We start from the raw sequence: 14,799 nt of genomic DNA, 5'->3' as shown, positions 1-14,799 counted from the left end.
TGAAATCTATGACTAAGAAATTCAATTTTAAAGTACAGAGTGATTTGGATACCATAATTTCTTATTATAGCTAAAACAAGACACAAATTACATTATTAATGATTTAAGTTATAAGAAGGAAAGTTTTATTTTGTTTTTAAATTTTCTTATTTTTAGAATTTTTTTTCTTTTTATGATTTTGTAATTTTTTTTTATAATTTGGTAGTATAGAAAGGAAGATGTCTTTTAGGACTTGCAGAGAGCCAGAACTCTGGAGAAGTATACTTGAATCAAGGTATTAACTCAGAGGAATTGATGAGACAATGGTTATCTAGTTTACATATACTTAGTACTTAGCATGGTGATGTAATGGTTCTCTAAGTTCACACATGCATAGTATGCTGTAATGATGTAATTGTAATAGAATATATAAGGATCAACAAGGACTGGAAGAGAGACATTCCAACTCCCACCTTCCGGGTGGCTCTCCTGCCTTCTGCATTCCTCCACTGAGACCAAGGCCCATCTGAAGATCCCCCAGAAAGCTAGTCCAACTTTAGGTGAAGGAGACAGACTGTGAAGGAGATAATAAAGACTTTGGACTTTATTCCTGACTATTCATTTGGTAATTATTCTGCTGAAACCAAGGCCAATTTTGGAAGACCTTCAGAAAGTTAATTAGGACATTACAAGGATCCATATATATATATATATATATATATATATATATATATATATATATATATATCCCCAGAGTTTGGCACGGTGCTATGAAGATAGTGATAATTTAATGAATGTTTTCTGAAATGAAAACAGGTGAATTACTTTGTGAAATCTGAAAACAATAGCTTTTAGAACAGTAACATTCTCTGAATTAATACAAAGTGATATAGTCTTAAAATTCATGACAGCATTTAGGAAAATTTATATGATAGATAGGAGATATAATAGATGTAGTGCTGGATCTAGAATCAGGAAGAGTTAATTTACATCTGATTTCAGACACTTACCAACTCAGTTTCCCCATTTGTAAGGTGAGAATAATAATGTACCTACCTTGCAGGGTTATTGTGAGAGCAAATGAGATAATATTTATAAAGGTCTTAGCACATAATAGGTAATATACTCCTTTTTTTCCCCTTGTCTTCTATTTCAATGACAATTTTACTGACAGTTGTTTGCAAATTATCTATTATCATTATCATTATTCTATCTATATATAATCCCACTACCTATATGTATGTATTAAAGAAATTTAAGATGAAATTTTATAAAAATCCATGCATTTATATAAGTAACACATATATAAAGTATATCTATATGCTTTAATGTAGTCACAGACATAGATATAAATAGAGGTATAGATATAAAAGTATATCTAAGAGGTAGCCTGGGTAGTGGGAAAAATATTGGTTTGAAGCCAGAGCCCTAACTTGCTCACCTGTTGTTTATATGACCTTGAGTAAATTGGTTTTACTTTCTGGGAATCATTGGTTTATTTGAGAGAAGATTAAACTAGATAATTTTTATGAATAGGTCTAATTTAACTAGCTTAACCTGGGTATCTTAGAATAGCTGGAGTCAGGATAAGCAAAAGTCTTTATTCTTGGTCTTTAGCAGTAGAAGTCAAGGGGATGGACGCAGGATCTCTGCGACCTCACCTCTTTGTCTCCCTCCTAGAAGTGACCTTGGCTAGTCTTACTGTATCCTCTAGTCCCTCCTACAATTCTCTGTATACACCAAACGATAGGGCTAGCACAGGATAGTGGGAAGGGCCATTTTCCAAGCATATTCTAATAGAATTGTCCAGTTGGTAATTAGCCTTAAATGTTGAGTTATCCAACCTCAGTGCATTAATTCAAGAGTTTCAGCTTTTTACAGCTTATAACTAATGTGGGATTGAAGTAGTGGAGAAAGGGAAGAAGTTCATCAATTGGTATTTTTAAAGTTATTTTTGTCAATTTAATGCTAAGCTCAGTTGTTTCTGTTCTGTTAAAGGATTATAAGGACTATCAGTTCCATGGGGAAAGCCCCAGTCACCTTGTTCTTAGTTATCACTCTCTTTGTATCCTTCCTCTCATTAACTAATCTAACAGTTTCAGAAAAGCACCCAGTTTCATAAAATATTGACAGAAACAATATTTTAGACTCATGAAAATCAATTTATTATGAGAATGGCAAGAGGAAGAGTAAGCAAAAGAGAAAAACTTTAACATAATCTTGATAAAGATTATGTGGTAATAATAAGTATCGTCTTTTATGGTGAATAAATAAGTGTTTATTAGACATATGCTACATGTCACATGAGCAAATGTGGAAAATACATTATCTTGTTAAGTCTCACAACAGCTTAGCATCATCACTATAATACATACTATTATTTATATTTGACTTAAGAGATTATTGAGGTTTAGAAAGATAAGTGACTTGTCCATGTTCAGTTACATACCTACTTGAATATTAGGCTACCATCTTCTAAACTAGTAATAAAAATGTCTCTGACCCTTTTTGTATGAAGACAGGAGATGGGATATTTTAGGACAAGGTAAACGTTTCAAAACAAAATAATGATTTCTTTGGAAAGGCAACCAAATAAGTTTTTAGATTATTGATTTTAATGCCTAAGGAAGAAAAAAGCAGTAGGGTAGAGTTTTCTACACTCTTATTCAGTAGTATGCATCTTGTACACAATTGATTCTTGGAATATGCTTCTGGATTAATAGTATTTTGTCAGATCTCCCCCGTTTTAGGAAGAAGCTCAAAGATAAGCAGAGAAGACAGCCTAATAATAAACAAGAAAAATGTTATCAACAATTTTATGCCCAGCTTCTGCTTTAACAACTGAACAGCATGATTTCATTCTTTGCTCATTATAGGTATCTAGGGATCACTAAGAAAATGAATCTTTAGCAAGTAAATTAGAGGAAAATGATCCATAAAAAGCAAATCAAAACATTAAGTGACTACAGCAAAAACCATAAAATATACATGGCTTATCATTAAACATTTAAATCTTTTCATTTGGTGAAAAAATGAGGGAAAATAAAACATGCCACATTTAAAGAAACCAATAGTGTGACTCAGTAATTCTCCTCTCTAATTCTCCCAATTTTTATCAGAATCCAGGATGAATACTATAATGGAAAATGGAATACCCTTTTTGCCACAAACAAACTTCTTGCCATAAAACAATACATTTTGAATAGCAAGAAGTCAGACTATTTAAACTTCATAGATGCTCAGAGAAGCAGTATCAATAAGTACACTCACCTCATTGCTCATTCAGATATTTTAATAGGAAAAATGCTGACAAGTGATCTATAATGTCTTGTTATGAGTGAAAAAGCATATTTTTGTTTTTGATCATGTTAAATAGAATTTTGCCTCCATTTTCTGCTTTTAGCTTATTTGATACAAAAGTAGCACTGCTTTGAATTTCACCTTTGTTCTACAAAACTGTGTTCTTATTTACAGATTGAAAAATGAAAGGCTAAAATTTGCTTGTGTTCATTTAAACTATTAAATGTTGAGAAGTGATGGTTAATTGAATTATATTAAAATAAAATTTAAATTTAAAATGTATTCAAGTTTTCCACAAAAGGATGCTTTTATGCTTTAAAAAATGTGCAGTCTACTATCATTGAAATAAAATCTTTAGAAAGAAAGATGGATGTTATAATACAAAAAGTAAAGGTATTCAAGTGTATGTGTTTTCTCTTAAATATTTTAGAGAAAAATTTCCTCAAGTCCCTCTATTACAGAATTGGTTAAGGAAACCTAGACTTAGAGGTTCACTTGCATCACTTTTGACTTAAATTGGCAATATTGCCAAATGAGGAACATGGGACATAAACAGAAAATAGTATTCTAATCATAATCTCATGAAAACACAATTTACTAAACCATTCAGAGACCCTACCGGCACCCGTGCTACCACACTATTAAGTACTTTAATCCTTTGTTAATTACTCCATGACTAATTTCCTTTAATATAATAATTCACAATATAAGTTTTAGTATAAAAAGCATCTGTGGAGTTGAATTTGCCGTAGGGATCATTTGTTTTAAAATTTGGATTGTTTCAACAAATCTGAAACATCTGTAAATATTTTTCTGTGGAGGTGTTGTGGGGAGGGGATAAGGGTAAGATTGGCTTTTTCTTGCCCAGGCTGGTGATGTAGTTACCAGTCAGTTGTCTAATTCCACTATTGACTGGCCAGAACTATTGATTTATTTTATTTCTAATCTGGGCTGGTTTTCCCTTCCTTAGACAACTTGGTACACCTCCTCTTTCCACACACATGCACCTTAGGGGCTCACTTATTTGGTGTTAGATTTACCATGAACATATAATTACTTAGTCTTCCACAGCTTAGAACTCCCAAACTCAAATGATCTACTAGCAGTAGTATGCCAAGTAGATGTGATTAATGTCATATTTCACCACATTCAGTAACATCTGCAATATCTTCAAACCCTTTTAAAATTAAAATTAATCATTTAAAAAATCTAATACTCTATTAGCAGTAAATCATTAAATTATAAATTAATTAACTTCTAAATTAATGAATTTGAATACAGTTTGTGCAAATATCAAAAATCTTTATCAAATAAGTCATGACTATTTTCCAGAACCCTAAAACCCCAACTCAGGTTATATGAGATTTTATCTCCATATAGGTTCCTTTTGGAATCTTATGTTCTATGCTTTCAAAAATGAATTAGTTATCTTTCCACTAAAATTCTTCTGATTTGAAAGATAGTATTTTATAGTGGACAAGTACTAGGTTTGAAATCTTTTTTTAAAAAGCGTTCAAATTTCAATTCAGATGAAAAAAATCAGAAAAAAATGACTATTCCACATAAATTGTCTCAATCTCAATTTCTTCATCTTCTAAATGAAGCTAAAACTAGTTATTTCCTCTAAAGACTGTTAGGTGGCTCAATGGTAATGAAGACAAAGCATATTGCAAATCCTTAAAATTCATATGAGTGAGTTATTATTTAGTTATTTGTCTCAGTAAAATCAGTTCCCACCCTATAGCTCATATTTGAAATCTTTGTGCCATCTTAAACTCTTTTATCTCTTCACTTTTAATGTCCAGTCAGTTATGAAATCCTGTTAATTTTTCCTCTCCTTGAAATATGTCTCTTATTTGCTCCTATTTCTTTATTACCTCAATAGAAGGAGCACTTGTTATCACTTACCTGAGTTAAGAGCCTTCCAACTTCATGCTTTCCCCCTCTGATTCAACCCCAAAATTGCAGTTATTAATTTGCATAGAGCTATTCATGAACCCCCTGGACTAAGAATTCTTCAGTGGTTTATTAATGTTGACAAAGTCAAGTTCAAAATTTCTTGGTCTGCCACTTTCAACATTTTATTTACACATTATGTTGTGGACTACTTGAGAGCAAGAATTGAGTTTTTCTGCCTTTTTCATGTATCCTTAGTTCCTGACAAAGTTCCAGACATATGGTAGGCACTTTAGTAAATGCTTGTTGAAGACTACCTCTATAGTTTAACTAGATATTTCTACATTTTTGATATATAATTATCATCCATATGAATCACCCTTCAACCCATTTAGATTATTTGCTTTCTTCCATATATACCCAGATTCCCTGTAACTTTGCTCATGCTACTATCTATATTATGAATTATTTTTCTCCTCAACATATGTGATGAGTTTTTATGAAATTTTGAAGCTTAACTCATTTTCTCCTTCCTTTAAAGAAATTCCTTGATCTTATATAACATCCTTTTATGCTTAACATATATTGAGCTTTGTTATAGCTATTTACATAAATATCATCCTCTTACTAGCCTGTAAGTTATATCATCATTATCATCATCATAACAGTAATAATTTAATACAATGACTACTATGTGCAAGGCACTGTACAAAATACTTTACAAAATTCACTTACCTTGGCAGTATACTTTCCAGGAAAGTCCACATAGATGGTGAGATTGATATAAGCATTTCCACAGCTATCTCAGTGTTTGGGATGCTCCAAAGGAAAGTGTGGGAGAGAAGAGGAATTAGGTTGCCTACTAATTGAAGATCTACAGAGTAGTTATGCTGACCTCATTATTGGATAGTATACTACTAGTATCACACTAGGAAAGCTTTCATTTGAATTGTCTTAGGAAGATTTTTAAGATCACCTGGTAAGATAAATTACTGGACACTGAGATCCTTTCTCAAGCTAAACAGCCAAACCTTCCAACTCTACTACAGAGAACACAACTCTGATGGGCTGGGCATATTCTTATAATGTCAAATGTTTGTTTGCCTAAAACTCTTTTACAGAAAGCTCATGCAAGCAGACACTTATATTGTCGTCACAAGAGACAATACTAGGACACTCTCAAGAACTCTCTAAGAACTTTGGAATATATTTGAGACATAGGAGACACTGGAAAAGGACCACCCACCATGGTGTTTCAGCATCAAAGAAGGCTCTGTGCTCAGAATTTCAGTCATTATTAAGAAATGTGAGATGTAAAAAAAAAAAAAAAAGAAAAAGAAAAGAAATGTGAGATGTGCAAACTTAGAGACATCTCCATTCCAAATATGGACCTTTTGTGTCCAACCTGTGATAACCTATGAGCTCTTATTGGTCTGATCAGCCACAGTCAGACCCACTATACCTTAACCCCAGCATAGTGATATCGTTTTGGTTCTCTTCAAGAAAGAAAGACATCAACTAATCAACCAATGCAACTCTGGGAGGTAGGTGCTTTTATATCCATTTTACAATTGAGGAAATTAAGGCAAGCAGAGATTAATTGATTTCTCTAAAATCACAGTCTCTAAAATCTAAAATCTACTAAATATCTAGGCCCAGCACACTATCCACTGTACCATCTACTTGTCTTTAAAACATAAGAGCTTTTTATCTTTCCAGAGCTGAGAATAACAACTAACAACAAAACCACCACTTAACAAAATATAGAACTTGAATTTCAAATAAAAAGGCAAACAACCATTTTTTGAGCACTTATTAGTCAGCAGGCAATATGATAAACCTGAGAATAAGCAAAAACAAAGATAGTCCTTGCCTTCAAGGAACTTACATTCTAATAAGCAAGATAACAATTAAAAGTGAGCTAAAAGGGGAGCTGGACAGTTACATGATACATAGAGCACTGGACTTGAAATCAGAAAGATTCATCTTCATAAGTTAAAATCTGGTCTCAGATACTTACTAGCTGTATTGATCATAGGCAAGTCACTTAACCTTGTTTATATCAAGTCCTCATCTATAAAATGAGGTGAAGAAGGAAATGACAAAATACTCCAATATCTCTGCCAAAAGAATCCCCAAAAGGGGGATTTGAACAATGGCAACAACAGGGGTCCTAGAGGTAGAGAAAGAGGAATAAAGGTAACATTAGTGTTTACTGGCATTGTAGGGAAAGAGCTAGAAGGTCAAAAAATATAACTTATAATTCTGTTTCACTTTCCTTAGTTTATCACCTCAACTTCTTTTAAATGTTTCATTATATTTAGTAACTAAAGATTTTTTTATGTAGGTTTATGTTAGATACTAGAGAATAGGATCAGCTAAAGTAAGATTAATTCTGTTTGTCCTCTTTCAGCATCTCCTTACTGTAATCTAAGACAAATCGACATCATTTTCAATTTTAAGCTATACAATAGAACACACTAGATTTACTTGTTTTTCCTTTATTGAGATATTTTTTTTTCACTAAGGATTAGGAAATTATGTTGTTGCTTTTAAGTTTTTGATCTCAAAGTCCACAATGGAAAGACCATGATTTCAGAGATATGTTAAATAATTTTAATATAAGTAGTTCTCTTGTTTCCAAAAGTTTCTTGTTTTTTAAAATAACTTCAGTATGTCACTAAATACTTAGACTTACTAAACTAAACAGTTTTCTCATCTAAGTTAACAGTCTACATTTCATAGTAAGACTCCAAAATAATTATGCTGTGAGAATCAGAAATCATATATTTAATGAAGGAGAATATTAAAAAAAAATTAAAGAAAATAATTTACTGTAGTTAAATCTTTGTGTGTATTTTTGTGTGTTTCATAGAATCGTAGAAGTAGAAAAAATTACAGAAGTCACCCAATCTATATATGGAGAAGAATCCAAGAATTGAATATCTAGACTTGAAAATTTCTAGGAAAGCCATGAGCTGATGAGATAGCCGATTTCATTTTTGGACTATTCTTCTAATGTTTTTCTGCTATGGACTTTAAATCATCTTGCTCACCAATAAAAAGAACAAATCAAATTCTATTAAACAAAAATTCTGTTAAATACACAAATTAAATATTTAGAATCATAAATTCATAGATCTAAATGTGGATCAGACCTCAGAGGCCATCTGGTCCAACTCATTCATTTATCATATGCAGGAATTAAAGCCCAGGGAAGTAAAATGACTTGTCCAATATCATAAAAGTTGGAAGAATCAGAGGTTGGATTTGAATCCCTGGCCTGTGAATCTAGAAAAGACTATTCTAAGCTACCTTCTTGAAAACAAAAGATAATTAATGTGTTGGTCTTATCATATGTCTTCTCCAACCTAAATAAAACTACTTTCTTCAACTAATCCACATATGATTAGTGTCCTTAGCTCTTAGTATCCTGGTCATCTTCTTTTAGAGGTGTTTCACTTTGTCATTGCCTTTTGCAAAATGTTATTGAATTCAATATATCAAATATGGTATGACCAGGTCAATGTACAGAGAAGACTACTACTACCCTCTCACACCTACTCCCACTCCCACTAGTACTAGTACTAGTACTAGCACTAGTACTACTACTACTGTTCCTGCTACTACCGATGCTACTAATATTACTATTTATTTGTATCATTCCTTAAAATTTACAAAGTCCTCTACATACATGATCTCATTTGATCCCTGAAACAACTCTGTGAGTTAGATGTTTTTATTATCACCATTCTACAGATGAAAAAACTGAGGCTGAGAAAGGTTAAGAGACTTGGCCAGAGTCACACAACTAGTAAGCATCTGTGGTAGGCTTTGAGCTCAATTCTCCCCAATGTCAAGTTCAATGATGTCACCCACTGACTTACTCAACTGCCTCCTACTGTCAACACTCTTTTATCCTGAATATTTTCTTTTCTTTTTTACCCTTTAAGATGATGAAAGAGGAAATATGAAGTAGTAGGTGGAATAGTGCCCTTGGGATCTGCCTAACTGACCTTCTTGCTTCCAGTCTTTCTTCACTCTAGTCCATCCAGCTAATGGGCTTTTCCTTTAGGTTTGTCATTCTCTTAATCAACAAACTCTATTATCTTTCTATTGTCTTTAAAATGAAAATAAAATACACTTTAGCTTTTAAAGTCCTTCAAAACTTTGACCAAATCTATCTTTTCAGCCTCATCTACATTTCTCCACCCATTGCACTCTGTGTTCTAGGGAACCAAATGATTCCTTTTTGTGTTTTGCACACTCATCACTCCATCTCTTATTTCTGACGCTTTGCACTGGCTAACCCTTATGGTTGAAATGCACTTTCTGGTTGTCTCTCTCTCTCTCAGGAAATTCCTTTCTTCTCTCAAAACAGCTCAAGCTTCACAATTCTACATGAATCCTTTTCTGATCCTTTAAAATGCTAGTGCCTATTTCTTTGCCCCTCCAAATACTTTGTATTTAACCACCTAATATTTTCCTATATTTATAGCACAGTGCAGTATATAGTTAGCTGACTGTGAATCCAGAAAGATCTATATTCCAGATCTGTGTCTGACACATGTCTATGTGACTGAGCAAATCATGCAATTGTCTGAGAATATAAATACCAAGAAAGTGCCAAATTGTATTGGTAGAGAAATTAGTTCATCCAGAATTTCCCATACTAATGAGTCATAAATTTAGTTTTTATTATGATCTCTTTACATATAACTTATTTTGTATCAATTTGCTCACAGAAGTAAGAGCTTTGCAACTAGGGATTTGTTCCCAGTTAATTAAGGAAGCTGAAGCTGGTAGAGCTCTGGAGCTCAGGATTCTGAAACGTATTAGTTCAAAAACTGGAAGTTTCTGAAATAGACTCTGTATCAATGTAGTGAGATCCTGGGAAAAAGAAGTGGCCACCAGGTTACCCAGTGAGAGGCAAAGCAGTTCAGGTCAGAATTGGAGTCAGTCAGTTGTGGAAATGGGCTTCCTGAGTAGTCCTTGCAATTCAAGCTAAGGCAATAGAGGATGATTTAGTTTAAAAAAAAAAAAAAAAAAAAAAGTCAAAGGAATTGCTTAATACATCTCATATATATAATGTATTTATGATGATTATTCTTAGCACATACCACAGTGCCAGGAATATATGAAGCACTTATTGGATTGATTGATTGTCATGTACTAGCACTATCTGTCTTACCAAAGACTAGTTGCTTAACTTTTTAGTTCTCCTTGACCAAGTCTCAAAAACTATTTGGAGGAAATTTCTACACTAGGAGTTCTCACTTTTGAAGAATCAGAGGTGTGGATCTCTCTATTCCTTTCCACGCCAACATCCCCCTACCCACATGCACACATAAATTTAATTTTTAGTTAGAGGCAGCTGGTAGAGCAGTGAATTGAGAGGGCATAAATTCAAATTTAACCTCAAGCACTTACAAGCTATGTGACTATGGGTAAATCTCTTAATCTTTGTTTCAGTTTCTTCAAACATAAGATAGAAATAATAATAGCATCTTTCTCTTATAGTTGTGAGGATCAAATGTAATCAGTGTAAAAAGCACTAGATAAAAGGATGAGTATGTCATAGGTACTCTCTGTCTCTACCACCCTTCTTTTCTCTCTTCCTCCACCCCTTTCTCTCTTTCTCTGCCTCTGTTTCACCTTCTCTGTCTCTATCTCTGTGTCTCTGTCTCTCTTTCAGTCTGTCACTGTGCATGAACATACATACACACACACAAACACATTCACATACACACATCACACACACACACACACACACACACACACACACACACACACACACACACACACTCACTCCCTTGGTCCACTTCAGTATACTGAATTTTTCAGTCCACAAAATTTACTGGAACTTTTTGTCAGGAACTGACTAGATCTTTCATTCTTATACTTCAGTTGTGGAGGGCATAAAAGGATCCACAATCAACTGAAACTGCCATTTCCCTCACAACATATTAGATTCTATGCTGTTCTTAAAAAAATGAATCATTCAAAAATTAATGGTTTTTCCCCTTCCTCTACCCCCCCAACCACTTAATTTGCATTTCACATTATGTAGTTTTCCTGATTTGTATTATTAAGTATTCCAATAGCTACAATTAATAAATCTGTCATTTGTTTTTCTCATTAAGGTAGGAAAATTTTATTTAAAAAGCCAGAAAAGGGTTGTAACTGTGGGTTACATGCAAAAAAAAAAAAAAAAAAAAAAGGAAATATATTTTGAAAACTTACATTTTAAAATTTATATTAAAACCAAAGAAACAAACAACAGCAACAACAAAACAAAAAAACAAGTTTTTGTGCCCAGATAAATTGAATGAGTCCCTGTTAACTTAGGTATGCACTGAATTCTAAGATATGGAGATTCTTCCCTGGATTACAGATAGAATTTGGGAGGAGTATGGTGATAGGTGGTGTGAATTTTACAGTAATGAATTAGCAACATTAATTGTGATTCAATGTACTGGAACACAAGTTTTAAGAAACCTAGGTTAAAGATGTCTTTAATTAAATAATTAGATTGCCTAGCAGAATCCCAAATCAGAAACAAAATGATCTGTACCTGAGATACCAATGGATCATAAAATAGCAGGCAAAGTTACTTAGCACAGGCCATATTTCAAAAAAAAGTCAATAAAGGATTATATCATTCTGAGACTCATTTAGTTACTGATGGTAAATGATTCAGTATCTTATTTTGCCAAAATTAGAATGCTTTAATGCACTTTAATACTCACTAGAGCATGAATTGTATACAAATCCTCAAAAAATTTAATAGAATATTTTTACATATGAATTTTTAAAAAAATCCCTAAGCATATTAAAAAAAATCTAATACTTAATCTAATTCTCTAAATAATGTCTTATAACTAAATTAAAATGTCATTGGAATAACTAAATGAAATAATTATGAACCATAACTTTTTGGAGATGAGGAGGGAACCAAAATCACCATAGGATACTTTAAAAAAAGTTTTCATTTTTTAAGGATTTATGGTCAGTTCTTAGGGGCTATTTCTACACTTAAATTGGTACTGTTTTGAAATACAAAAAAAAAAAAATTAGCAAAAACAAAACAATCATACTTTATTAAAAGAGGCATAGTTTCCATGTCTAGGGTATTAATCAAGAATTATTTATTAAGCATATACTATATGCCAGGAACTGTATTGAAAAGCTCATAATCTATTGGGGAACACAACATATATATATATATATATATATATATATATATACAGAGAGAGAGAGAGAGAGAGAGAGAGAGAGAGAGAGAGAGAGAGAGAGAGAGAGAGAGAGAGAAATCCTGCTCTACCTTTCAGTGGTTATATTACATTTATATTCTTGTTTTCTATTATGGGACTGAGACTTTTAGGAATGACAATGATAAATTGGAAAAGATCCAAAGAAAATTACCAAGATGTTGAATGACCATTAAAAGATTGTTGGAGAAAGTGATATTTGGACTGGATAAGGAAAAAATGGAATGGGATGGGATAGCTATCTAACAAGTATATAGCAAAGATATCACATGCAATAAAGATTTGATTTTTTTTTTTTAGTCTGCTTGACTCCAGAAGACATTTCTAGAAATAATTTTTAGTGTTGAAATGATGTAATTTTAAGCTAGATAGAAGGCAGAAGGAAAAAAAAAAATTATATGATTTGGATCTATCCCATTCATGAAGTGCTAAGATATATAGAGTACAATTTACAGAATATTAGAGATAGACTTGAGAGATGTTGTGAAAGTAGTGTCTACAAGATTTTAGAGTTCAAAATCTCTCCTTTCAGTTAAGGGGTAATCCAGCTCCAAAACAATGATATCACAACTGTCTAATATCACTAGATTGACATAACTTGCATACAAATAGGGCTTTGAAGTTTTGCAATGTGCTTTATAGATATTATCTTGTTTAATCTTCTCAGCAATATTGGAAAGAATGTGCTATTATTATTTTTATTTTATAGATGAGGAAATTGAGGCAAGCGGAAGTTGTGTGAGTTGTCCAGGGTTACACAGCTGGTAAGGCAGAATTGGAACACAAGTCTTCCTGACTATGAGCAGTAGTACTCTATGTCCTATATCACTTAAATCAGAAGAATTGGGTTCAGATTCAATTCTGATTTCCTCAGTGATTTCCTATGTAATCTCTACTGAGTCACCACCTCTCCAACTCATGGTTTTCTTTCTTATAAGATGAGGGAAATAACACTTTCACTACTGCTCTGACAGTGTTACTGTAATAAGATTAAAATTTTATGAAGAATTATGTACACACACTCACACACACACACTATCCCAAAGTGGAATACACTGCATCAGGAGGTGGAGTCCCTCTTTTTGGATGTCTTCAGGCAAAGGTGGATTCATTATTGAGCACACAATGGCATACTAGATAAAGTGCTCAATCCCAAATCAGGAAGATCTAAGTTCAATTTGTTTCATAAAATTATGAGCTATATCTTTCTGGACAAGTTGCTTAACCTCTCTGAGCTTCAATTTCCTATTGACCTCAAAGATTTGCTGTGAGGATCAAGTTTGATAATATAAGTAAAGTGCTTTGTAAACCTTAAAATACTATGTAAATATTATTATTAATGAGTATGTCATTGTAGAAGGTATGCTTGTTTGGCCATTGGTAAGACTTGTCAACTCTGAGGAGCCATAAAATGAATATTCTAACAAATTATAACCTATGCTTATGGTTTGTCTATAATTTCTAGATGATAGTAATATGTCAGAAATTTATTATTTTCATAAAAATCTATGAGACCACACTACCTGACCATAATGAAGTGTTACTATAATCTATGTTTCCATCAGTGTGGTTATTTCTTCAACCAATATAAATCAAAACCCCTAGGTAAACTAGTTGACTATCTTAGGTAAATCTGGCAAAAAAAAAAAAAAAAAAAAAAAAAAAAAAATTCCTCCAAAATAAATATTGCTCCATGGTCAATATGACAATGTCTTTCTCAACTTAGTTGATATCATTCTTCAGCTACAGTTATGAAATATTGCTGTACCTCTACTGATGGACTTGCTTATTTGATAGGATCTGTCAGACTTTGTGATCTCCTGGACTTCTGGACTAGCCCTTGAAAACCCCAGATCATCTTCATTCCATAATGAAGAAATGTAGGAATTCTTTAGTGAAGGGGGGTATCTGTATTTTACAACAGATACTATGATGCTAGTTCAGATGGTCAAGTTAACAAGCATATATTAAGCAACTATTAAAGTGACCTGTACTGTACTAAGGATACAAACAAAACAAAGCAAAACAAAAACTATTCCTTTTTTCTAAGAAAGTGTAGTCTAACAGGTGATACCATATGCAAATACCTTGCTACAAACAAGATATTAAAAAATAATTTCAAGATCATTTAAATGAAGAAAGCACTTGAATTGTGAAGAACTGGGAAGACTTTTTGCAGAAGTGAGATTTTAGCCAAGATTTTAAGAAAGCCAGGCAAACGAAGAGGTAGAATTGAGGAGGGAGAAAGAAGTAAAAGATTGAGGATTTTTTGTAAAACATTGAATATTTTGAAAATAGAATACTGTTAATTCATGTGCTATATAAGTGACTTCCACTGCATATGTACTGTCAA

The 14,799-nt window shown here is 32.7% G+C and overlaps 1 protein-coding gene across 3 annotated transcripts in view; it reads right to left on the bottom strand.

Annotated features, from left to right (window-relative positions):
- KHDRBS2 (KH RNA binding domain containing, signal transduction associated 2) overlaps positions 1 to 14,799 on the bottom strand; it is a 977,363-nt gene that overhangs the window by 60,178 nt on the left and 902,386 nt on the right. For all 3 annotated transcript variants that reach the window (XR_012489268.1, XR_012489266.1, XR_012489267.1), the window contains 2 exons: positions 7,196 to 7,348; positions 5,911 to 5,994 (listed from right to left, as the gene is read on the bottom strand). The gene's annotated coding sequence lies outside the window, so the exon portion shown is untranslated. The remainder of the gene's footprint in view (positions 1 to 5,910; positions 5,995 to 7,195; positions 7,349 to 14,799) is intronic.

The sequence above is a fragment of the Sminthopsis crassicaudata genome, chromosome 4 (assembly GCF_048593235.1).
Source record: "Sminthopsis crassicaudata isolate SCR6 chromosome 4, ASM4859323v1, whole genome shotgun sequence".
In the NCBI taxonomy this organism is placed as follows: domain Eukaryota; kingdom Metazoa; phylum Chordata; class Mammalia; order Dasyuromorphia; family Dasyuridae; genus Sminthopsis; species Sminthopsis crassicaudata.
Note: the sequence above shows the minus strand (reverse complement) of the source record. Positions and strands in the feature narration are given on the sequence as shown.